Raw genomic sequence first — 26,641 nt, forward strand, 5'->3', positions numbered from 1 at the left:
TTTAAGTCACATACATGCCACTGTGATGGCTAGAGCTTGCACTAGAAAATCACACAAAAGACACAGTGATTCTATTAAACAACTTCTCCTAGACATGCTTACTGATTTTGGGCCAAATCCTTCCTTTGCAATAAGTTAGGATAAAGTCAGCGAGCCTGTTAAAGTCAATGGGCATTTATGAGTGAATGTTAATACTCTATTAAAATCTACAGAGAGGTATATTGTTTGGTTGAATTACACAATTTACTGTAGTAGGCAAGGATTTTAGTGTTGGCTACACCGTATCCCAAGTTGCGGGGAAAGAATATTTATACTGCGATTATCCTTGTTTGGCGCCCTTAGGAGACATTAGTATTTTGTTTTGCCAACTGTATTTGTTGCTTACAGTTCTAATTTTGTGACTGTACGCCTGATGGTTGCCTTGTTGGAAAATATATGCTAGATACAGTAAGTGTGAGTAGGTTAGGGTGAGAAGCCAATGGTAAATGTACAGCCTTGATTGGTTCACTGATAAACATTATTCCTGAAGCCATAGCTCTGATCTCTTTAGTATACAATATTATGACAGAGGCAGTGGGTTTGCCTTATTTATTGTGAATAACATTTGCTAGGGCCTATAGACCTATAAAGGTTGTGACTAGCATTTGCCAGGGCCTATAGGCCATAAAGGTGAATTGTTATCATGATGTGGCATAGACTGGAGACAGGTATTTTGTTACTTGAAATCCCATAGATTATTGTCGTAGGCAATGGGTTTGGGTGTTTGTCATCCCCCATGACAACCCCTGGGGAGGAGAAGTTTTAACTTTGATAATTTTTGTTATACCCTTTTAGGAGGGACTGTATATTTTTTGCCACCTTTAATTTTGTACATATTTGTAATTGTATAACTGTATGCATGATGGTTGCTAGCATATGCACTCTTTTGTTAGCCTATGTGGGTTGTGGGTTTGAGTCAATGGTAAAGGCTAATGGAACACCTTATCTTACATATCGTACATTTGATCTGTTCATTGGGAAACGTTATGAGAAAATGATTTTTGTTACACTATGATCAAAACATGTAAGCCGCTATTTTGTTAAATTGAATCTCACAGATTTCCGTAATAGGGAAGGATTTCGGTGTTGGTAACCTACTCAAACAAGCTGTAGGGATAGAAGATTTGCAATATGACCATCCTATTAGGCCCTCTTACGAGGGATTTGATGTGGTTTTGTCTACTGTAATTTTGTACATAGTTGACATTTTATTACGGCGTACCTGATGGTTGTCTTGTGAGAACGCTCATGCTCAAAACAGTAGGTTTGATTTGGTTACGATGACACCCCAATGACATGGGGTACATGCCTGAGTGGCTGTAGAGTCAAGAACCCCCTCAACACACCTGACATCTGTGGGCATCCGTCTACCGAGCCCCTGGTCACTCCTGAGTGACCCAGACTCTGTCCCCTCTGCTTTCAGGTACTCTTCACCAAGAATGCACCTTGGATTCCGATGGACACATTTCTTCTGCCCAGCAGTGGCTCTTCTTCGAAGTCCTCCATAGAGATCGACGGCGGTTTCCGACGCCACTTCAGACCTTTGCACCCAGCTTCCGCGTGATCGGTAACGCTGGTACTATGGTATCCATGGGTGGGGTGGCTCGCCAACCTCCTAACTTCCATGTGGGTTCTTCGAAGTCCACTTTGAAGGGTCCTTAAACTTTAAAACTGCGACTCTCCCATTGAATTGTTCTTAGCACGCGGTCGTATTCCCACACTGCACCCATCCTCTGTGGGGTCCCCATTTACTCGCCTTGGGTGGTTCCTTGGGGTCCCAGCGATTCTACGTCCTCTAGACACTGTCTTGATTTGAGTTGTGGTTCTTATACCACTATTTTAGTATATGGTTTTGTCTCCCCCTGGATCCCACTGTGTATTAGTGCTACTTACGATTGTTTCTGTGTTACAGTATTGTGTGCTTTGCAAGTATTTTGTGTAGAAGATACTGTGTCATACTTTTAGTGTGTTATGTTAATAAATACATATTTTATAACTACTGTGTGGTTCTCCTTTCATTTAATCAATACTATAAGATTGCATTATGGTGAAACAAGATGCTTAACATTCCTTCAAGACTAAGCCGGAAGGCTGCTCTCCACAGCTAACACTTGGATAGCTTTCTAAGGTTATCTTTGACCTCTTAAATCACCATAAGGGTTGTTTGGACTGGTACAGGGTGCCCACTTCAATTAGTGGACAACATATACCAAGCCAACTTCTCACAAAACTCATGTATTTTTGTTTAATAAGCCTTTAAGGATGGATTGTTATTGTATTGTGTTAAGCCTCCAGACATCTATTTTACTACTAGAAATCTCACAGATTACCTTTGTAAGGAAGGTGGATTTTGCCGCTGATTACCCTCTCTTGAGAAACCCTAGGAGTAGAAGATATGTACTGTAATAATTATTGCTAGGATCTCTTCAAAGGTCTGTCAGGCTTACTTTTCTGCCAGGATCTTGTAAATAAAAGATTTTTTAAAAACTTGCTCACAAGCGTCTCAGGTTAAACTGAGACATGATTTTCTATAGCCATAAAAATAAATTGCACCATTTTTCGACAGAGTGTTCTTATGTATTGATTCTGATGTTTGGACGTGGAGGGAGCTAGGTCGCAACTCACATCCAGGCTGAGATTTTTGGCCTTTTCCTAGTAGGATCAAATCTTCCACTTATATTTTTGAAAAGCTTCTTGTTGACAGAGTTTTCGTGTGTATTTTACTAGCTGTAAGTTTCCTGAAGTTTTTTTTATAGCTTGTGAATTCCATCTAGTGTTGGCATAACATGGCAAATACGGTCATGGTGGTCATATCTTACAATCACAGAACATCTCAGATTGCAAGGTATACACAACATTACACAGTGCTTACTTAATTGGTTGCTAGGTGGGTAGAGCCTTGGCTCATTTTTCTATGCAACATGGCTTGAGCTGTTCTAGTCATTTTTAGGTTTCGCCTCGCCGAAAGCTGCGCAAACGAAAAACTTTTGTTTATAAGTATGGGGCTTCGTCCCGCCTCTCTGTCCCATTGGCTAGCTCCATAAATGGAGGCTAGCCATTGGAACAGAGATGCGTCACTCATTCCCCGAGCAGATTCGTGGGCGTTCCGGCCATTTTTACTCATCCCCCCCCCTTTTTTGCCGTCATGAACATGTGGGTGTTTACTTTTTTTTTTCCCCCGATGTTTCGGCCGCCATTTTTTCAGGGAGCTGGGACGGGCAGGTCGCAAGTGCCTGCCGTTGCTTGTTTTTCTTCTTTTCAAATAGACAAAACGCATTATAGCAAATGATATTGCAATAAAATCCACCTCATTTACTGACTTCGCTGTATGGTGGCAAATGGGGTCACACCCTCCCTGGCTCAGGCTCTCCTTCCTGTTTGGGTCGTCTTTTGTTAGCTTTACTATCTCACCCCTGTTTGCATTCCTGTCTACCATGCTGGTGATCGCTGAGCCGTTGTGGGACCTCAGCTGTTTATCCTAAACTGTAAGAGATCTTCCTCAACAGATGTGTTTACATCCGCACGGGCTCCTATTGGCTATTCCTCGTCACGTGCCAGACTGTCCAATCAGGAAGGAGCAGAGCCGGGCGGGCGGCAGCTACTTCCTGGTGCTGGCTCTACCGGTCCTTGCCAGGTGAGTAGGACCCCCCTATCCCTTCCAGTGCAGCGCGAGTAGTCGGTGCCCCCCGCCCCTCTGGACTTGCTGAAACCCCGCCTGCTTAAAAGGTTGTTTATAACGCCGCTTTCACTATCGTCTTTCTGCTTTCCTAACTTATTCTGTGGGGTCTACAATGCGTGGCAATTTACACAATGACTGTTTAACAATATTCATAATTTCGCAACTTTCTTCAATCTCCCAACCCCCACAGCACACAAAATATCACCTCCATCCCATTTGAGCAAACGGACAAATGGAAATATTCCCAACCTTTAAGAGTTAAAAGCTCCTTGCTGGCCTCTCCCTTGGGTAGCATGTAAATAACTGCCTGTTTGCTTTAGTTAAACCCCTCCTACTTTGATAGGTCCGGTCTGCTGGCTTTACTGGTCTCTAATCACTGACGTCAACATTGTGCAATGTCTGGGGTCAAAGCCTGTTATCCCAGTCCGGTCGCCTCCTACCTTGCTCTCTGACATATCATGTCATCTCTGACATATCATGTCATCGTCATCATTCCCGTCCTTGTGAACCAGAACCCGCTTGCTTTCCTTGGCCCTGCTGCTTTCCCTGGGGCAGCCAGACCCTCCCTGGCACCTGCATGTGGGTAAGGAGGTCACCTTCGCCTTGCTGTCCGAGTCACGCTGCCTCTTCTCTGGGTTCAGAACAGAAGTCATATTGTGAGTGGCAACCAGAACTCTCACTCGTCCATGCAATATCTTACCCACCAGTTTTTACTGTGCAATCTAAACCTGTAATTGTGGATTTAAAATTCAGTAAGCAGGACTTTAAGGACCAATAAGCCTGAACTCTTTGAGGCTCAACGTTTGAGCTACTCTCGTGTGGATCTCAGGAACTTGAAAGCTGAGGGAGTTTGGCTGCTGTTTTTGATTTGAATAGTTCAACGACTAATATCTACCACTGAGATTACTTTCATATTCACCATACTAATTCACCACTAATCCTTTATGGGCTTCCGGAGTAGCATGCTTAAACACCCCATCAGGGGTAATAAGCACTATATAAACACAAACCTAATTTCCTCCTATATCCTTCTACTATCATTCCAAATCCAAATAACTGACTAACCTATCCACCACTTAAAATGTACGTTTCACTACACTAATTCAACACTAATCCTCTATGGGTCACGGAGTAGCGTGCTACTCGCTGAAAAAGCACTTTGATGCCTCGTCAGGGGTAGTAAGCGCTATATAAATGCAATACAATACTTTCTAACGATTACTGTAGTTCTGGTACTGCTGCTGGCTGCTGTTAGTCGAGTCGTAAAACCTCACAACTGAGTGAATTTTGTTTTTCTCGAGATGATTCCCAAGTCACTCCCAAACTATTAACGTGGTCATCTGCACACTTCCCCAGCCATGGGCCTGCTTTCCCATGCCTCCATCTAGACTGTTAGTCTAGTAGTCACTCTGCTTAATTGCCTCATGTTTACCTTTTAAGATGATGCGTAGTACACCTCCTGCAGTGACCAGCTAAGACGAGCACCGTGCTTGCCAAACCACGACAACCTTTCTGTCTTCCGATTATCAAGTTACCAAATAAATCCATGTTAACAAGAGTGAACTGGGGGGAGGAGCTTCGCGCGCATCTAAGATGGCCGCGTGAGCACAGGGCTCCCGAGACCCTCGCTGCCTCCCGCATCTATCCTGTCTCTAATCCTGAAACAGACGACGGGTTCTGATAGAGATCACCCTACTGATGCGAAATCTCTTTTCGGGAGTCGATTTGGACGCCGAGGTCCGGACTTACTCCACCTTGCAACTCCGGGGCCTACTACGTACGACCGACCGGGGCTTTGAGTCCCCGAGGTACCCAGGTGGCAATTGAACAACAACGGCTGGTGGGTCGAGGCCGCCGCCCCTGTGGTACTTTTGGTTTCGTTCTTGGCCTTTGTCTACTGGGACTTGTATCCCGCTGGTGATACTGCTAGCACTCTGCTATTGGCCAGAAGTTTGGCTTCTACCCTCGCCCCTGGACTTCACAAGTTGATTGTGTGGGGAGCCGTTCTAACCAGGTCCCAAAGGCTCCGCCGGGGCTCGCAGCTCGATATGGCTAACAAGCCGGAGAGCGAGAAGCGAGCTCTCAAGGCGTCGCAGCGAGGAGGTGTCACCCAATCTAACACTATGGACCGCTTTACCCGTCCGAAAGGATCCCCCGGTGATACGGGTAAAGCTTTGACTGAGACCGGGAATGGCTCTCCCGCGGCGGAAGACCCAATGTTGAGAGACGTAATGGGCGCCATTGCAAGCATGAAGACGGCCATCAGTCAGCAATATGATGTGCTAGCTTCGAAAATCGACACTGTGGCGATAGACGTCAACTTAATTAGGACTGACTTGGCTAAGACTAATGAGCGGGTCAAGTCCCTGGACATTAAGACGGCCAGCCTTACGACCGATGTTGCCGATCTCCAGACCGAAGTACGTACCCTCCGCACATTCAATGACAACTATGCCCGGCGGCTGGAGGACTTTGAAAGCCGGCCAGGCGCAATAATGTGCGTATTGTCGGGGTTCCAGAGAAGCCCACCGAACTTTCTATGGATCTGTTGGTGGAGGATCTTGTCCTGAATCATTTGGCATCCAAAGGACTGAGTAATTTCTTCACGGTCGAACGCGCTCATCGTGTCCCCGGTGGGAAGCCTAAAACTGGGGCGGCACCGCGGCCTATTATTGCCCGCATCTTTAACTTTCGAGATAGGGATGCCATCCTTCAGGCCTCGCGGATCAGCGGCCCCACGAAGTTTGAAAACGCATCGATTAGCTTCTACCCGGACTTCACGCAGGCAGTGCAGAAACAACGCATGGGTTTTCTGGGTGTGAAGCGGCGGCTCAGAGACATGGGACTGAAGTATGCCATGCTTTTTCCGGCCCGATTGAGAATTGAATACGAGGAACGTGCGCTTTTCTTTGACCGGCCGGAGATCGCCAGCGATTGGCTTGACACTCTACCAGTGAATAGAGACCGTTCGGAACAATCGAGGGGTGCTGAAGGTGGCACGGAGGGACAGGAGGAGTGAGGACTCATCGGCGAGTGTGTTCCTTGAACTTTCAGTAGTGGTGAACGGTTTATTCAGTGCAATATGATTCCCGGGGGTGGCGGGGAATCGGGACTCGTCCTCCTCTATGGGGTCTCTTCTCTCTTTTTGTAGATTAGTTCTTATGGGGCGACAGGCACACTGCAAGTTGGGGTGGATTTCAGGTCTAACGCAGGGGTGCAGGGTGGGGGGGTGTGTGTTTGGGGTCTCATTGGGGGTGGAGGTTTTTTTTGTTGTTACTTTCTGGTTTATTTCGAGGCTACACACTGCTTTGTGCTTTGTTTTTGATGTCTGTTTCCTTTTGGAGGGGGTGGCATCTTCCTTTCCGGGATGGAGTGTAAGGGGTTGAGGGTGTTGAGTTGGAATGTCAATGGTCTGGGGGACAGGATAAAACGGGGGATAGTGCTACAATATCTGAAACGTCTTTCCCCAGATGTAGTGTTGCTGCAGGAAACGCATCTGATCGAAAACACCTTCCATGCATTGAATAGACGGGGCTATCGCCTAGTGGCGCACTCCGGATTCACTACTGGGTCGAGGGGGGCTGGTATTCTTGTCAGGACCTCCCCCCCCCTGGAAATAGACAATACGGTGTTAGACGACAGGGGCCGCTATGCGGCTATCACGGGCAGATGGGAAGGGAAGACTGTTTCCATGATTTCTGCATATGTCCCCCCGGGCTTGCAATACACGACCTTCTCTGATCTGGGGAGGGTGGTGCTGGATCTCCCAGAAGGTATGTTGGTTGTAGGTGGCGATTTTAACTCTGTGGTTAGCGGCAGGGAGGACCGCAGCCCCCCCAGGGATCTCCCGAGGTCGCAATCTTGGTTGGGGACCTTCCTGGACACACTGGGCCTGGTGGATAGTTGGAGGCAGTTGCACCCCGGACAAGCACAGTTTACCTTCCATTCTGGAGCGCATGGGAGTCTCTCGAGGCTTGATTATATGCTTGTTCCGGCGGCACAGATGACCTCTGTGAGGGAGGTTTGCCACCTGGCCAGGGGGATTTCGGACCACTCTCCACTTTGGCTTACTATTGATGTCCAGATGGGTGCTGCAGGCCGGGTGGCTCCGATCAACCCCTGGCATCTCCGTAGTCCAAAAATTAGGGCTGGAATAGTGAAATGCATGGAGCACTACTTTGTTGAGAATGAAGGGTCGGTGTCCTCCGCTATCTCCCTGTGGGAGGCCTACAAGACGGTGGTCCGGGGTCAGGCCTTGTCCCTGATTGCCAGTGCGAAGAAAGATAAGAATGCGGAGGTGGTTCGTTTGGAGAGTGAAATCACGGTGCTGGAAGATGAGTTGCAGTCTGGGGTCACTCAGGAAGGGCTGCATGCTCTAGCCCTTAAACGGGCTGATTATAGGGCTCTGGTGACGGATGCGGCCAAGGCGATGAGTCGTGAACAACAGGGGCGTTTGTATGACGTTGGTGACAAAGCCGGGAAATTGATTGCCTGGCTGGATAAGATGGATAGGCTGAATCGGGTGGTGCCTGTTGTTGAAAGAATGGATGGGGAGCGGGTTGTGGACCCTGTTGAGATAGTAGACGCCTTTGCCCACCATTTCCGGAGGGTTTACGAGCCGGTCTCCGACCGACCGGAGGAGGACTCGCATTTATTGCTAAGAGACATTGCGTTGCCTAGCCTGTCTGACTCAGACAAGGAGCTAATGGAGGCGATGAAAAAGCCCTCGCTATCCGCTCCATTCGCTCCGGGAAAGCGACGGGACCGAATGGTATCCCGATCGAACTGTACAAGTTGTGTCCCGATAAAATGGCGCCGCACCTTCGTCGAATGTTCCATGAGTCGCGAGAGTTTGGCTCCCTCCCCCGAGATCAGAGGCTTGCGTCCATTGTTGTTATTCATAAGGACGGGAAGCCCCGTGACCAATGTGCCTCGTATAGACCGATATCGCTCTTAAATGTTGAACCTAAGATCTTGGCGAAACTTTTGGCGAATTGACAGATAAAGGTCATTAGCGACCTGGTACACCCGGATCAATCCGGGTTATTCCCCATCGTAACACCGCGTTAAACCTGCGCCGTCTTCACGGCGTATTGGCGAGGGCGGGGTCGTTACGTGAGCCGGCCATCTTGGTTTCCTTGGATGCCTCGATGGCGTTTGATACGGTGGAATGGCCATATCTGTGGGCTGCCCTTGCTAAATTTGGGTTTGGCCCCGGTTTTATTGGATGGGTTAAGCTCCTCTATGAGCAACCGCTGGCGCAGGTAGTAGTTAATGGTAGGGTGTCCGACTCATTTGTGCTTGGGAGGGGCACGCGGCAGGGCTGTCCTTTATCGCCATTGCTTTTCGCGCTCGCCCTGGAGCCCCTTGCTGCATGGCTCAGATGGGAACCGTCGCTTAAGGGTATACGCTGGTCCCCGGAATTTGAAGATCGCATATCGTTATACGCGGACGATATTCTGTTATATCTCACTTCCCCCCGTAAATCGTATGGGGTCCTTTTTGATGTGTTGAATTCCTTCGGTAGAAATTCTGGACTCGTGATCAACTGGGCTAAGTCCTCCATCTATTCACTGACTTGGGAGCTGCCCCCCTTGCCGCGTGTATGTCCGATACCGATTTCGCATGCTGGTTTCAGGTATCTGGGGATCTACATCTCGCTGGACCCTACCGTACGGTATGAAAACAACTTACTTCCCCCGCTTCGGCGGCTGAGGTCTGATGTACACGCGTGGTGTGGCCTGCCGCTGTCTCTGTTGGGAAGGGCCGCCCTTTTTAAGATGATGTCTCTTCCCCGTTTCTTGTATGCTATTCAAAACACACTCGATCTTGTGCCCGCTAGTTACTTTCGCGAGATTGAGAGCCTCCAGAGGAAGCTCGTGTGGGGCGGGCGATCTCGCACTGCTTTCGCGAAGTTAACTTTGCCATGGTATGACAGGGGCATTGCGTTGCCCGACATTAAGCGTTATTACTGGGCGTCCCAGCTTAGTGGCATCAATCATGCGATGTATGGCCCCGTCCCGAATCCCGCATTCGAGATGGACAAATGGCTGTTGCCAGGTGGTGACTATAACAGGGCGCTCTACTCCAGCTCGGCTCGAACGGCTCTTACTGGACCCACTGGGGTCGCAGTGCGAGTGTGGGAAAACGCGACTGCTGCGACGGGATGGTCTGATCGATTGACTAGGGCTGCCCCGCTTTACGCGACTGAGAGATTGGTCAACCTTTGGTCAACGAAGGGTTTCGAAAAGTGGGACCTCATAGGTATAAGCAGAGTTGGTGATCTCTGGGTTAAGGACCGGATTAAAACTTTCGAGGAATTCAAACGGGAATACGCGTTCAATGATAGAGAATATTTTCGCTACCTCCAGGTTCGTCATGCGCCTCGGTCGGTATTTTCGGTTGGCACGGTCATTCCTGAGTCTTCTCCTCTTGAGGATAGGGTGCTTGACGGGCATGTCCCGGATAGCACCATTTCTCTTATTTATAAGAAACGTATTAATGATCGATCGGACCTCCTTGTACAGCTTCGTGAGGCTTGGACTTGTGATGGCTTGGAAATGGATGATGAAGATTGGCAGGCAGCGATATCCTCCCCTAAAGAGGTCGCGATTCCGGCGCGACTCCGGCTGGTGCAATTGAAGATTTTACACCGTGTCTATATCACGGGTCCACGCCTGATGCGGATGGGTTACTCAGAGGATCGGTTGTGTAGGCGTGGATGTGGTATGCTTGCTTCTTTTCTTCACATTATATGGGAGTGTCCTGCTGTTGTGGTGTTCTGGAATCGAGCGCATGCGGTAATGGAAGAAGTGACGGGAGTTTCGCTGTTGCCGGAGGCTAGACGTTGTTTGTTGAATGTCTGGGAGCCTAATGACTACAGCACTGCCCAGACTCAATGGGCCACCCTTGGGAATATGATAGCGAAAAGGGACATAGCTCAACTATGGGGATCCCAGAGGGCACCTAAGATCTCAGCCTGGACAGAAAACATGGATTGGTGCATGTTTAGGGAAAAAAACGTGTATCTAGCTCGGGGCCGGCCCAAGAAGTGGGGGAGGATATGGCACCAATGGAACTTGTATCGTGGAGAGATTTGCACCCCCCCCCCCCTTTGTAGAGGTTCCCGATTTGCCCTTGTCCCCATGACTCGGTGTTCCCGGACTTTTATACCTTGCTATCTATGATTGCTTGACCACTCTCGGCGCCCCCCTCCTCCTGGATCCATAGATCCTTTATTAATGCTGTCCATTTACAGGGATTAGCCCCCCCGGCTGTCAGGGGCCGGACATTTACAGTACTGTTTGATGCCTCGTTTTTGTTTATGTTCTTTATTACTTCATAAAATATAAAATATGGAACCTTTAATTTATCCTTCTATAATCACGGGATCTTCCTATTATGTGACGCAACCGCTGCTGGACCCTTGGATTGTCGGCTAACTAGCTGTGTTGAATAATATCGTTGGTCTTTAATGCTACCGGCCGGCCCCTGTGGTTGTAGGCCAGTGGATGTATCGTTTTTATTGTAATAAAGGTTTTTAAAAAAAAAAATAATAAAAAAAAAAAACAAGAGTGAACTGATCCAATCCCAAATTATGAATCTACAGCCTATTATTGTTGTAGTCCAGATTTAGTTGCTTCGGTTGAACTAACATACTTGAAATTAATGTTTTGAAGAAGAAAAAAATAAGCCCAGGACTTGAGCATCGGGCCCTTGGGGACATGAAGCAGTTCGATAAACTTACTAAATCACCCTACATCTCATTCTGTACCCTGCTACTGCCACCGATACCATCAAACTAAGAGCAGAATGTTGCTTTATGTAGCTAACCCTAATTAGTTGATTTCATGCTATTTTCACTGTATGGGCGAGAAACTTGTAGCTACGCTTTTAAAACTGTGGTCAGCGACATTTCGTGTGAATGGCTTCTCAGCACCGCTGCCCACTCCTGTTGTCAGGCTGAATGCCTGCAGGTGCATATAGGTCCATCCATACTAGACGCCCCCCTCCTTTTGACATCTCTTCATCTTTTCCCCAGTGATTGCATCTTCTGTCTGTCGCTTTAGTTAGTGACAGTTCTGCTTGGAGAAGCACTACAGTGTTCTGTATTGAAGAGTGAATCTGATGTGTGTATTATCTTCTCCTGGGCTGGGATCTTTATTCTATTGTTATTTGAGGTGGTACGTTGATGGCTGTACATGCAACCATGAAGGTACAAGTTGTTTAGGTTACTTTTTTAGAGCTTCATTTTATTAATTGACATCACGGTTTTAACGTAAGGGTTACAAGCATATGTAGATAATCACTTTATTTTGTAGAGCTATTGCTTGATGCCACTCGTGGTTTCATTCTCTGCACTGATGCTTAGTTGGTAAGTTGGTAAGTTTTTGCCCATCCGTCTTTCCCCTTGTCTTTAAGTGTCTTTCCCCTACAGTAAATAAGGCTGGCACATAATCGGTGGTAGCCACACTTGATGTGTACCGGTATTGGGTCCATACTGCCGGGTTGTCACAACGTGAGATCAAGTTGAAGCGCTTGAATTATCTATCTGGGGTATTGTTTTCTGAAAATGTAATACATTTCGAATTTTTATCGCTATTAAAAGCTTACGTCTAGAATGCAATGCTTGTGTCTTGATGTTTTAGCAGTGTTAGGTACCACCAACCTGGAAACAGGCTAAAGTTAAGGCCCTGCTGAAGAAACCCAACCTTAACCCTGAGGACTGGGCCAACTATCGCCCCATCTCTCTTTTGCCCACTGTCAGTAAACTCACTGAGAAGTATGTCAATTCTTTATTGGCTACTTTCCTAGAGGATAATAACCTTTTTCATACTACGCAGACTGGGTTCAGGAGAAATCAAGGCACTGAAACAGCGTTGATTACAGTGGTTGAGGAAGCGAGGAAGATCGTGGACAGTGGGAATCATGCGGCCATACTATTATTAGATCTCAGCGCGGCCTTTGACACCGTGAACCACTCCATTCTGCTCCACAGGCTGGCGGAAGTTGGTGTCTCGGGCCGCGCACTACAGTGGCTGCACTCCTTTCTGTCCGACAGGACCTTTGTGGTCTTGAAAATGAGGCTTCCTCTCCCCAAATGTGTCTTAACTGCGGTGTACCCCAGGGCTCATCCCTCAGCCCCACCTTATTTAATATCTATATGAGGCCTTTGGCTGAGGTGGTGCTTCCCTGGGGAGTACAATTTGTTACATACGCAGATGACACACAATTGATCATCTCACTATCTACCCAGGAGGCCCCTTTTGAAAGACTCTCCAGCTGCCTTAATAAAGTTCGGGAATGGATGGATGAATCCTTCCTTAAACTTAACGGGTCTAAAACTGAGGTAATGATGCTGGGATATAAGGCACCTACCACAGTGGAGGGTTGGTGGCAGGACAAGCTGGGCCAACCACCCAAGCCGAAGACCCAAATTAAGAGCCTTGGGGTATGGATGGACCCAGCTCTTAATTTCTCAGTGCAAGCCCGGAAGGTAGCTGCCACATGCTACGCACTTATCAGGCTTCTGAGGAAGATTATCAGTCTTCTTCCCTTTGAAGCCAGAAGGATTTTAGTACAGGCGCTGATCTTATCACGCCTAGATTACTCCAATGCGGTATATCTAGGCTCCCCCCAAGGGACAATCAAGATACTGCAGATTGTTCAGAATTGTGCAGCACGTATGCTGCTGAACATCCTGCGAAGGACATCTGCCAAACCTGCACTCCGCCAATTGCATTGGCTTCCAGTGCAGCAGAGGATCGAATTTAAAACCCTGGTTACGGTCCATAAGGTAATCCACAAAAAAGCACCCTCACTGATACAATCATTATTTTGCCCCTACCTTCCTAAGCGGGAATTAAGATCCTCTAATAAGAATCTCCTCTCAATTCCAAAAACGAGGAAAGTGCGTATGGGTGGCAGACGCTTCTCCCTACAGGCCTCAAGACTCTGGAACAATCTTCCACTCTATCTCAGAATGGAAAGTAATCATCTTAGTTTCAGGAAGTCACTGAAAACCCTCTTGTTTGTCTGATCTTGGTGAATGAACGTTGTCTAAAGCGCTGGGATGCCTCCGGGTAGCCATGCGCGATACAAATACGTAATCATTCATTCAGGTTGGCACTATTTAGCTGCCTCACCTTTCTGCGTTTCCAATGTGTGGGTGTTGGCCGTCCTTAAGGTGCTTTTTGAATAGCCTGCCTCTCACTAAAACATCGTTTAACGTAGCAGGTTCACTACTACCCTGAATTACACTCTGTATGACCGCTGTTCTTTCTCGGGGCTTCCATTGGCTGGGCCTTCACTGTCATCACTTCCTGCACTGAAGGATTGTGGTTTTTAGGTTTCGCCTGGCGCTCGCCACACACACCACACACAGCTCACCACACACAGCTCACTACCATACATGCCAACATTTCAGAAGAGCAAAGTGTGTGTGTGTGGCTCTGTGTGTGTGTGTGTGGCTCTGTGTGTGTGTGTGTGTGTGTGGCTCTGGGTGTGTGTGTGTGGCTGGCTCTGGGTGTGTGTGTGTGGCTCTGGGTGTATGTGGCTGGCTCTGGGTGCGTGTGTGTGTGTGTGTGTGTCTCTGGGTGTGTGTGTGTGTGGCCCTGGGTGTGTGTGTGTGGTTCTGGGTGTGTATGTGGGGTAGTAATTGCTGTCTGCTGAGCTCGTCCGTAGGGTACAATAGGTCTCAAATTTGCGAGAGATTAAGCTAATGGCAATGTAAATGACAATGCCATTTATTTATCTGTTTTCAAAACCAACACATAAATACAAAATTTGTCATTTACAATGCCAATAGCTCTAACTTTTCCAAAGGCGAAACCATTGCATTGTAAATGCTTGTTTTAATTTGTTGCAAGGTTTGTGAATTCTTGGTCTGTTTTTTTGGTGAAGGGACTTGGCCAGTTTTACTTTGTAGCAAGATTTGATATTGCCTGACCTGTTTCCTCTGGATTCTGGGAGTGTGGGGCTGAGGACTTTAATGCTGCGCCACTTAGGAGAGTTGGCATACCTATTTTCTTTTTCTGGCTGGCATTATGCATTCCAGTTTTGTGAGGGTCCTTTTTCGTGTGATTCTGCTGTGATTGTTCATTTGCCATTTTGTTGTTTTTGACACACTGTACTGGCTCACTGCGTTACTTCCCTCAGTGGCGGGGATGGTGGTCTGTTTTTGTGTGTGGTATGGGTGGCAGGACAATACTGTGGTGTGCCCAGTGGCGGCTCCTCCGCTAAGGCAGAGGAGCGTTGCCCCACAAGAAAAATAAAATGATAATAGCACTATGTTATTATCATTTTATTTTTACATTCTGGCTCTGTAGGTCCGGTGGGAGGCAGGGCCGCCCACAGAGCAGGGGGAGGAGCGGCGAGCACTTTTTACATGTGCATGACAGTTTGGCCGGCCATCTTGGGCCGGCCAAACAGTCATGCACACACTTAGAATGTTCTCCAACTGGCTGTATTTACACACACGGGTGGAAAACATGCACAGCCTTCCACTCCCTGTCTGGCGCTCAGACCAAATCACGGCGCTGCGGTCATGCTCATGACAGCAGCATCGTGATTGGCTAAGGTAGTCTGGGAACTGGTGTGCTCCCTGTTTCCTGCATAGGGCCAAGGAGAGGCAGCAGTAGGCAAGTAAGAAGATTTTTCTAAATCATTTTTTTAACCCCCGTGCCCCACCACGACTGCCCAGTAGCAACCGCTACTGTGCGTGCCCCATACGATTGATTGTTTGGCTGTTTGTGGGGTTACTTTTGTCGCGTTTGTTTAGAACGTTAGGACCTGGTCCAGCTAACCAAAACTTCAAAAAAATGTATACATCAATATGCAATTTTACAGAACACTTCACTGTATAGGCCCTTCGAATGAACAGTTCAACATGTGTGCCCTTTTGCAGAGATACCTCACTAGCCTGTCTACTGGTCTCCACCCAACAGGTTTTCTATAGTACAAAGAAGGCACGTTTTCCAAATTCATTACAAATATTTCAATCAGCATGCCCCTTAGCACACATTTTCCTGCCTACATCTTTTTATCAGTCGTTTACATACACGTCATTTTGGTGAAGGTTTCTCCTAGATAGGCCATTTTTATTGTGGAGAACTTCCATTATTAGAGTAGTTCCAGCTCTTGGGACCTGTTAACAAGTGCCCTGTTAAACTACGATTCCCTCGAAAAGACTTGTTTGCGCAAACATATTTTTGGGCCTGGATCGCAATTATAATCGCATGCGTAAATACCAGGTGCCATTAAGTCTGCACCACTGTTAAATATCAGCCTGAAATTTAATGGATGAAAATGCTCAATAAATACTGGGACATGTGGAGTGTGGTGCTGTAGGCACCAAAAACTGCATGGTATAGCCCATTTAATGGGCAAAAATTGAAATGGGTGGTGATGATCACACCGATAAATTACAAACACCTCAGTGTTGGATTTTATTAGATCCAATAATTATCACATCTGACTCACACCACGCCCTAATAATAATGCTTGGTGTGCTTCACCCACTCCTGTGCGTTTTTTTAATATGATGTTCATTGCCCTGTATTCAGAAGGGTTTTTTATGACTTTATTGTAATTTTAGAAAACAAAAAAAACTCACAGGTATAAACCTTCCTTTTAATTTATTCACATGTTAAAATGTCAGGCTCTTTCCTCTCCGACCCTACACCTACCACCTGCGGAGTCCCCCAGGGATCCTCCCTCAGCCCTACACTCTTCAACGTCTACATGACTCTGCTCGCCCCCATCGTCAGAACCTACGGACTCAACATGGTGTCATATGCAGACGACACCCAACTCATCCTCTCCCTATCCAATGAACCCAATACCGCCAGACACAATTTTCGAGAGGCATGGAAGCCGTCGCCAAATGGATGAAAAACAGCTGCCTACAACTAAACACCAACAAAACAGAAGTACTCATCATGGGCCCAAATCCGGACGCATGGAACGACACCTGGTGGCACTCCGCCTTCGGAAGCCCGCCCACCCCCACGGACCACGAACGCAACCTGGGAATCATCCTGGACTCAGAGCTCAAAATGGACCAACCGATCAACTCTGTCTTGTCCTCCTTCTTCACACCCTCCGCCTCCTACGTAAGACCTTCAAATGGATCCCCCTCGATCACAGAAAGACCGTCACTCACGCCCTGGTCACCAGCAGACTCGACTATGGCAACGCACTCTACGCTGGAATAAACAAAAACCTCACCCACAAGCTACAGAAAATCCAGAACACCGCTGCAAGACTGGTCCTCGACCTGCCAAGACACTGCCACATCTCCCAGGACATGCGCACACTCCACTGGCTCCCCATCTAAGCTAGAGTCACCTTCAAGATGTTAACCCACACCCACAAGGCCCTCCACGACACCGGACCAGCATACCTGAACATCTGACTCAAATTCCACTCACCCCAAAGGACCCTACGATCCGCCCAGCGCTCCTACGCCATGGTCCCGCGCACCAGAAAGACCAGATCGGGAGGCTGCTCCTTCGCCTTCCTCGCGGCCAGAGCCTGGAACGCCCTGCTGCCCCACCTCAGACAACATCGCTCCCCATCTTCGCAAGAAACCTCGAAACCTGGCTCTTCTACAGACCCCCCCTTGATGGACTGGAGCCTGCTAATCCCCTCCCCTGCCCACCCCAGCACCTTGAGTCCCTTACTGGTGAGTAGTCGCGCTTCACAAACGCCTGAATGATTGATTGAAACTTGCTAACAATCCCAATTCACATAAGACACAGGCTATTTTTTAAAGTAATTTGACTTTTTCACGTGTTTTACATAGCGTTCACTCGACCCAAAGGTATTCAAGCGCCTTACATGCGCACCAGTATATTTATATCATTTTTTGGCACAGAGAGATTAAGTGATTTGCTCAGAATCACGGGATGTTGGGCCCACGCCGAGACTCTAACCTGATTACCCAGCTACAAAGTCGGCAGCTCTGGCCGGAACGCCACATCCTCGTGCTCAAAACTTTCTCTGTGTCAATGTGTGTTTTTGTAAATTAAAATTCCTTCGATTTTTTTTCTCTAAACCACCTTCTCATGTGTTCTCAGTCGACTGCAAGTATTGAAGTCCAAGGTAAAAATCTTAAAACAAATCCGGGCGGGCCGCGCATTGATACCACAAAACTTCAGCACCTCTGTAAAAAATAAACACTCGAAAAACAGGCCTTTCATGAAGCGTTTGCTTACACAGACTTCGTATTGAGGAAGTAGCTCCCGAATGGTGTTCTCGCATCACCTCACAAGAACCTCAGCCATTCTCGGCTGGTCCTTGGCCCTCGGCTGCACGCGCCTCGCCAGGGCGGTGAGTCACCGGGAGGGGCGGGGCGCGCGCCCCAAGGCGGCCACGCCCCGCGCGAGGCAGTGGGGAGGGCGGGACCCGAGGAGCTGCACTTCCTGGCCTGGGTGCAGCCTCACTTCTCTTCTCCTCACCGACCATCGCCTGAGGAGGTGAGCGCGCGGAGGTGTGCTGGGTGGCGCGTGGGTTAGGTTTGGGTACCCGGGGAGCATCGCCCACCTCCAGATGAGGCAGGAAGAGGGGGACATTAGCTTTGGGAGGATGCGCGTGCAAGTCTGTTTCCTGTCTATAAACTTCAAAACTTTCGATTCAGGCCGCCGTTGACTTCCTTTTTTGCAAATAAAAGTTGCACGTCAACTTTTTATTTATACTGTGGCACACCTTTCAGGCCTGGGGCCACATCCTGGCCATGCATGCGCATCTGGGCCTATTCATGTAACGGCGTGCCTGGCGCCACTACATGAATATGCAGTGCCTGAAAGCTTTTATATTTTTTATTAGCGCCGCATGAGCACGCGGAGTCTTCTTTGCGCTTTATAGACAGGCGTGTGCGTGGATGCCAGATGGTCCTTTTCTTAGGCAGCCCTGTCTCTTTTCGACGCCAGGGCTTTGCTTGCTGCTTTTGAGTCATCACTCGCAATGTTAAAGTCAAACCTTTCTTCCCAAATTCTAACTTGCTATTTGCTTGAAATCCAGGTCTGGCAAAAAAGTAGCAAGTGTAACAAGGAGGTACTTAGCTTGAATTTGTAATTCAGCTTGTTTGAGGCACTTGTGTCTGTTTTAGGCGCTCTTTGCTGTACATCCATGCAACGTAGGGGTCTGTGTCACTTTTGGATACTAGGAGTGTTGTAGAACAACCGCTTTGTTTGCATGCAGCAGTCCCCATATAACTAGGAGTCTGTGGCACTTTGATGGGTGATGGCGGTTCCTCTCGGATTGAGTTTGCCACATTGTGAAATAATATTGTGGCTTTTGCAACAGCTTTGCCTCTAGCGCTGGTTGCTTGCACCAGCTTGAGTGCTTTTCTCGTTTTGAATGTAGTTGCAGGCGTTTGCTTCGGATTAAACCAATTTGCGTTTGTCTGCACCACGTGTTGCATAAATGACCACCCTGTCTAAAATCTGTCTACATCACCTGACCGACAGATAACCCGTGCTATTAGTAGCTGGCTTCAGGTCACAGGTTATAACAGCCGCGGGTTGTCCGTTGCATCTTGGTACTTCTAGTTCAGTTTCAATAACTCAAAAATAAAACCACAAGTTGCAGAACGCGAAATGTCGCTAGGCAAAGAGACCGTGTTGGCAGAACGCCTGTCTAGACAAGTCGTAATAACTACGATCACCGTGCGTGGTTTTACTAGCATGAGAAGTGTGACAGCATGAGTGGATACACGCACCAGGCAAAGAAACGGCCCACATGCCGCTGCAGCAGGTGCTTAACCCTCAGAGCTATCTAAGGAGCTGTATTCTTCTTACATCTTGTAGCATCCTATCACACAGACACTGGCATAGAGATGTAATGGTTGCTACTCGCTCGTCTAATTTTTCTACTATTCCTCTTCATTTTGAGCATCATTAGAGGGCGTTGGTTGTTTTTTTACAATAATTTTAACAAACACAATTCTGGCATTATTGACTCTTTGAGATTTTCTGTTGGCTTTTAAGTTTACCACCAATGTTTACCTTTTCATGGCTGATTTTAATTTGCAATTGTGTGGGAAAGATCATTAACTTTATGACAAACCTCGGGATTCTATACCTGATTGTACGCTGCATTTGTTAACCACACCTCCAAGGTGGGACTTGTGTACCATTTATTAAATAAATTTCGTTTATATTTACTTTAAACTGTGGGAGGATATATGTTGTGATTGGTCTTCTCCTTTTCTTGGAAGGGGTCGCCCATTCATTACTAATTACAATTTATTGCTGTCCTTTTACGTTAATTTGTTGAGTAATTTAAAGTAAGGGCTAGTGTTTTTAGTGATCTTAAATCGCCATCCGTTTCCCAAAACCAGTACCCTTGTGAACAAAATCAGGATAATTGTTATACAAGGTAGTAAGTTATTCAGGGTTGTAGAATTCGCTGGGCCAACTTAAGGCTTTCATTTTTTGTCTTTCTGATATATATAATTTTTTAAATAGTAATCTAGATATAGAACACTCGCCCTGTGTGGCACTTTACTCTTTAAAATCAATTTGTTTTTCTGCGAGAAGCTCTTGACCACATCTTGTTAAGTCAAATGATACTCTTAAGTGATTCGATCAACGCTCACTGCAAGATAAACGTAGCTCAAAGTCATCTAAATCGAGTGCAAAAGTGGCTCTCTGCTGATCTACTTATAACTATGCCATCAAAGAGAGGGAAGTAGCTACTAAGGACCAGGCGTGGGCGTGATTAGATCAGGCTTGTGCACTACAATACAGTAGATCCTTTTGGTGGATAATAAATACTTTGTCTTGGGAGGCCACTGACTTTCCCTCTTTTTGCTCTTTTATTCGACCAGATGTTTAGGTACAGCATTTGGGTGGCACTTATGGTGATACCTTTGCTGACACACCTAATAATTACCATCTTACATCAGATTGTATCTAGTATCTATTTTACCCATGAGGAAGTGCTTGACGTGATACTTGGAGTCAAACTGGCAAGACTCCAACCCAGATGGGGCCCAACAGATTTGTATAAGCGTGATCTTACCATTTCGGCACCTCTTCTTATCACGATCTTAAACACAGCTCTTGTGACCAAGAGACCTCCTCTGGATCACACTCCTTGATAGTGCCCATCTTTTAAAAGGGCAGCAAAAGAACCCCCGTTGTTGTAGGCTGATCTCTTGAATTGATTTGCTCGTAAAGGTAACGGGTCATATCATTTTAGGTAGGATTTCTATCTGGGCCATCGACAATCTCATCATTTGGGTCTTCATTATGGTTTAGGGCTGGGCACAATCAAATACTTTTTGAATCTTCATCTTATTATTCATACGTACACCATAGCTTAACAGGGTTAAATACATTTGACCTTTATGGACCTTAGTTTGGCTTTTGATTGCGTGAATCCCAGCAAACTATGGTCCATTATGACCAATAGCTCTCAACAGTATTAATTTTTTGTGTGACCTTAATTCGAAACTTGCAGCCAGAGTCAGTTATATATGGAAACTTTATTGCATGATTTGTTAAAACCTTTGCAAACACAGGAAATATGAATGTTGCAGTAATGAAATTTGATAAAAGAGCCCCGGTTCCTGTAGATAAAAACACCCGACATCCCATCTTATAAAACTCTTGAGTGCACTGTCCATAAATCCTATAATGGTTTTGCCTTAAGGAAAAACTGCAGTCCTAGTTTAAGTGGCGCTTGAGTCCCAGATTTAGCTAACCTGTGAGCTACTCCCCTTTCGATGGCCATTTTGTTTTTTGTTTTTCGGAAAACTGTTCCTGTGCCTGACTGCTCCGCAAGAGAAGTTTGTTCAACGGTTATAGCGATGAGCATGGGGTCTGAGTCTCAGGCCGAGGAAGCGTTGAGCGGTTCCCCCTCCGTCCGTTTTTTTGCAGCGCGGTCAATAAACCTAACCAGTGCACAATTTAGGCTGGTGTTCCGGGGATCAAAGCCGGCCAACACTGCACCTCTACATGATCTGACCTCCTTGTCGTTATAGCCCCTCCATAGAAGAGCCCTTCTTTCATTCAAGAGGTTAGGGCACAAACACAGTACATGCAGTAGGTCTTCCCTATATTGGCCGCAAAGCCGGCATGTTTCTAGGGCACAGCCTCTTTTCCATTTAGGAAGATGGCAAGTCAATGGGATCACCCCATTCTCAATTTTAAAAAGTGGAGCTTGTTGCGTGCACTGAAGGTGAGAGTTAAGTAGCTCTGAGGTTTCAACTGATCATATGTCTTGAGGGTCATCCAACCGTGACGGACCTATGGGAGATGGCACTCTATTTTTCAGCTTGCAAAGTGAGGTCCACCCATTTTCTAGCTGTTTGTGTTTTTACCTTGTGTATATAAATCAATTGGAACACACATTCGTTTTAGACATGAAGCACAAGCCAGCAGCCGGCCACCTTCTTATTCCAGCATTACTTAATGATGGTGATGCTGTCTTAGTTTATAGCGTAGCCAATGACCTCAAACAGTTGATATATCCATTTATTACATTCTGGATAGTTAGGAATTAAGTACTGATTTCACAATCACACACGATGACGGGTCTTAAATCGACTAAGTCTAGAGTGTTTAAAATCAAGGAGCATCTATCTGCCAGATTCAATCCTTTCCTTATTTAGGTAGTTTATTATTCTTCCAGTAACTGGACAGGTTTGTATGTTGGCAGAAGACAATTAATTGTTTGTCAATCTCAGCAGTCAGTGATTTTTGTATCAAGGCTAAGTGATAAGAATATCAAAGCCATGATCAAAATCTACTAAACTACTTGTGTGGCTGTTGCATCATAGGGATCATAAATCTCCCTACTTGCACACGGTTGAACTGTTTCTTTAGCCCTCTCCTTTCAGTGCCTTATTGTTGCTCTTCATATATGTAACATGAAGAGCTGGGCCATGCTTATGTTGTTTACCTCATCACACTCTTTTTTACTTTGGCTCGTCATCAGGATTAAGCTGGAGACTGGACTCAAAAGGCTTATTATTGAAGACTGTCCAGTTTGAACTCCGTATTAAAAATTCCCTGGCTCAACTACTACCTCAGGTCCACTTTTACACAAATCGGTTGGCCGGTCCTGTGGGTATATATATATATTTTTTTCTAGATTAAATTGCCAAACCAATGGCATTTGACCAGAATGGTCCTGTTAATGTGTAGATCAGTCTTTGGAAAAGAAGTGCAATTTTATAAATTGTAAGGTGTTTTTTTTTATTCTAAAAACTGTACCCTTGATGGAATCTTACCTGCCTTTTGTGGTAAATAGCAGACCCCACTTTTTATTGCCTTAGAATGTGTGGCATTTTCTTGTATGTTCCCAAAGTCTGGTCATGTTTCGTTTCTCAGCCATTGTCATTGATGTCACTTCTCCTTAAGACACTGTGCGCTTTATCATGTTTGTAGTTTCTATAAATGGGTGCGAAAGCGATATCTTTTTGTGTTACTTAAGAAATCGAACTTTAGGCAGGCCAGGCCAGCTTTAATATATCTGCAGACTGAGCCTCAATCATTATACTTCAGTAGTTGCTATCTTCGTAGCCGGTGAGGGTAACTGGAGAGCTTATATTTTTTTTAATAGTTGTTTATGTCCAGTTTTCGTGACTTGTCCTCCTTAAGCTTCTCTTTCTTTCCTTCCTTGTTGATTTTGGCGTACTTGCCTTGAGCTTTCACTTTTTTCTGCACTTGTTCGGCTGGTGTTGACTGCAGCTTTTCTTTCCTCTCTTGGATTTTGTGGAGAGTCTCTTTGGAGATCCATTCTTTATGCTGGTGTTTCTTGGGACCCAGTAGCTCCTGGCAGGTTGAGATCACTGTTTCATTGATCTTCTCCCACTGGGTCTATCCCATCCTCTAGTTCTTGCAGGATTTGAAACTTCTTACTGAGGTTGACAGAGTATTCACTCTGTTTTTGTGCATCTTTGAGGAGGGTGGCTTTAGATCCCTGGCGTTGTTGGTCCCATCCATGGTTTCTTCACCTTTAGTCTGGCCACAACAAGGTGATGGACTGACAGCACGTCTACTCCTCATCACTCGCATGTCCTACAGGGCCTTGAGGCACTTCTTGGCAATGCAGACATAGTCGATCTGATTCTCTGTTGAATGGTGGCACTCGCATTGCCTTGTGTATTATTTTGGCAGAAATACTTTTCTCCTATAACCAGACTGTCCAGAGCACAGAGATATGTGAGCCTTTCACCATTCTTATTCATGTCGCCATGGTTTCCCATGACTTCTTCATACCCTAGCTACCACTTGGGCTGTCTTGTACATGGCCCGCATGTTTCATATCTGATGGTCTTTGTCGAAAGCAGGTGGATCGGCTTTGAGGCTTCTAGGGATCTCTGGTTTTCACCACAAGGCATTGCAGCTCTCCGTGAAGGAGATTCCTTTGGTCTTTTGGTTGACATTTCTGTAGCTAGGATTTTGTACATGGTGGGTTAGCTAGCCCCACCCATAACCATCCTCCTTTCGCAGCTGGACTTGGGACTGGCCTTGGCAGAGTTTTGCTATTGTCAGTGCTACCTAATTGGCCATGATATGATCGCTTTTACATCTCTGCTGTCTCTTTGAATATTTATTGTTCACTTTTCTTTTTATCGGTTTATACTATGTGTTAGACCTGTCTGCTTCTGGGGATACTCTAACCATTATTATTTATTTTTGTCCCCCTTAGCCTCCCAGAGTTTCTATTTTTTTACATATGTCCATCAGGATATTTCAATGCTGTCAGGGGGCTAGATGTTCCTTGGCTATGACGCCATTTTTTTCCCTCATAACCTGTGAGGCCTAGTCAGGCCCCTTGAAAATCTAGGGATCTCCAGAAACCTAAAATGGTGTCCACCAACTGCCATAACGGACACTACTGGAAGACAGGCCCATAGGCTAACATAGGGAACTTTCTAGAATCAACCAGAGACTTCTGCAGGTCTCAGGCCACCCTATATAAGGCCAGTGACCGGCAGCCATTTTGTGCTGACCCCAGAGTAGAGGAGTGAGGCAGTGGTGAGAGGAGGTGGACACACTGAGAGCAGCTAGTTTGTCTCTGAGGCTGACAGTTTCTTCAGAGGGTTGTTCCCCCTTTAACCTTTGACCGATCCCTCTCAATCCAACAATTGCTGATAAGAACATTAAGCTACTTGAGGAAGAAGACCCTTCTATATTGGAGCCCCAGTGAATCCTCTCAGGACACCCTTAACTGAGGGTATCCCTGACTTCCCATACTCAGCGCTGCGCTTACCGGTGTTGTGGAGCAGCTGTGGTGAAGGCGGGTGTCTGTGGCACCATAGCGACCTGAAGCGCGAGGGCGCCGTGTGTACACATCCTTCCTGAGGAGCCGGTGTGGGAAGTGACGGAGGAGCAGCGGCGCTGATACGATCGGCTGTGGGACCCCGGGGGCATCGGCCGCGTCAATCGGAGAAGGAAGCGCTTCCGCGCATGTCTTGAGCGCGAACGCTTCTGTGGAGGCAGGAGGGGCCTAGGGTCGGGCAGGTCCAGAAGAACAGCGTCCTTCCTGAGAGCGGCCGTGCAGAGGCGGGAGAAGAGCGAGCGCTTCCGCGCATGCCCGGTGGCGTAGTGCCGCCTGAGGAAAGCCGGTCGCGTCAACAGAGGAGCGCCGCGTCGGAGCTCCAGGTGAACGAACCCCTCGGAGGAGGCAGAAGCGCCACAGCGGACGTTGCGGTAGGGAGCCTTGGGGCCGGGAAAGCCTTCCCTGTCTTCCCCCATCAGCCGACTGCTGCCAGGCTCCATTGCGCGAAGAGGACACACCCGCGACACGCCTACAAACCTCCAAGTAAGCCGGGTAGTGTGGGAGCGGGAGGCGGCAGCACCGAGTGCCGAGGAAGCAGGACAGTGGGGCTACGACCTAAGCAATTGACTGAACAGTCCAGGGAAGCCTGACTTGAGGAAGCGGGCTAGTGAACTGCCTAAACCAGATTAAAATACCCAATAATTGGCTCAGAGGAGAGAGGAGGAAGCTGTGCAGGGAACCACAGGGTTCCTGGGTAAAAGCCCTTACAGAATTTTGGTAACTGAGGGAGTAGATCCTCTACCAGATAGGTGTGCCTGTAAATTAACTAGAGGGGAGCCTTGCTAATACTATTGTGTCTTCCTTTTAGTTACATAACTGGTGGGTTATGCTGTGAAGATCTACAACCAGGACACTCTGTGAGTTGAGCAGTTAATTAAGAGCTGTGGGGTAATGTACTTGCTTATGAGTTATCTAAAAATGTACTGAACTGTCAGACTGCATTTTCCCTTCTGTAAACATATAGTAGTGAAGTGTATTGTGACCTAAATAACTACAGACCTTAAAGGTACCCTTGATTCTCAAATTCTGACCAGGAAAAATATTGAAGTGTGATCTGAATTTCATGTACAAGGTGTAATTTGATTGTCTTTTATCTCTGACTAAAAGGTATAACGAGAAAAGCATATTATTTTTATAAAAGGTAACGGTATTTTTCCAAACATTGGTGTTGTGTCTTTTATTTTAGTGGTTCATAACTGTGATACTGTGAGTGAGACTTGTAAGCACTTAACCAACGCCTTGAGTTAGCTGTAGCCACTACTGTGCCAAGCTACCTTATGTAGACTTGGAAAACCTAGGTCCAACACTATGAAAAACGAATTAATGAATTCTCTCTCGTTGCTAGGAACATAGCTTGTCTGTGATATTCAGGGGGTGTAAATCTTAAATTTCCCAACTAAAAAAGCAGTGGGGTGGAGGGGTGAGGAAGCCAAGAGTCAGGATGGACTGTTCCCATGAGGAAGAGGGACAGTACTGAATTGCATTAGGTGTGTATCTGTCTACAGCGGCAGAGTGGGCGAAGAGCAGTGGGTTGGAATGCTCCCCTGAGCGTTTGCCAGTAGTTAGACTATTTGCAAGCATTCATACCGTCTGTTTTGGGTGTGATTTTGCCAGTAGCATGCCTGG

General features: G+C 46.8%; 2 protein-coding genes across 3 annotated transcripts in view; one reads left to right on the plus strand and one right to left on the minus strand.

Annotated features, from left to right (window-relative positions):
* FDPS (farnesyl diphosphate synthase) overlaps positions 1-18,039 on the minus strand; it is a 152,193-nt gene extending 134,154 nt beyond the window's left edge. Inside the window, exon 1 of the mRNA XM_078670023.1 lies at positions 17,935-18,039. The gene's annotated coding sequence lies outside the window, so the exon portion shown is untranslated. The remainder of the gene's footprint in view (positions 1-17,934) is intronic.
* Positions 18,040-18,078: 39 nt separating this feature from the next.
* Positions 18,079-26,641, plus strand: part of PKLR (pyruvate kinase L/R) — an 86,133-nt gene continuing 77,570 nt past the window's right edge. Inside the window, exon 1 of one of the 2 annotated variants that reach the window (XM_078670015.1) lies at positions 18,079-18,195. The gene's annotated coding sequence lies outside the window, so the exon portion shown is untranslated. Of the gene's footprint in view, positions 18,210-26,641 lie in introns of both variants that reach the window. The other variant, XM_078670016.1, reaches the window with a different exon arrangement.

Source organism: Lissotriton helveticus, chromosome 12 (assembly GCF_964261635.1).
Source record: "Lissotriton helveticus chromosome 12, aLisHel1.1, whole genome shotgun sequence".
Lineage (NCBI taxonomy): Eukaryota > Metazoa > Chordata > Amphibia > Caudata > Salamandridae > Lissotriton > Lissotriton helveticus.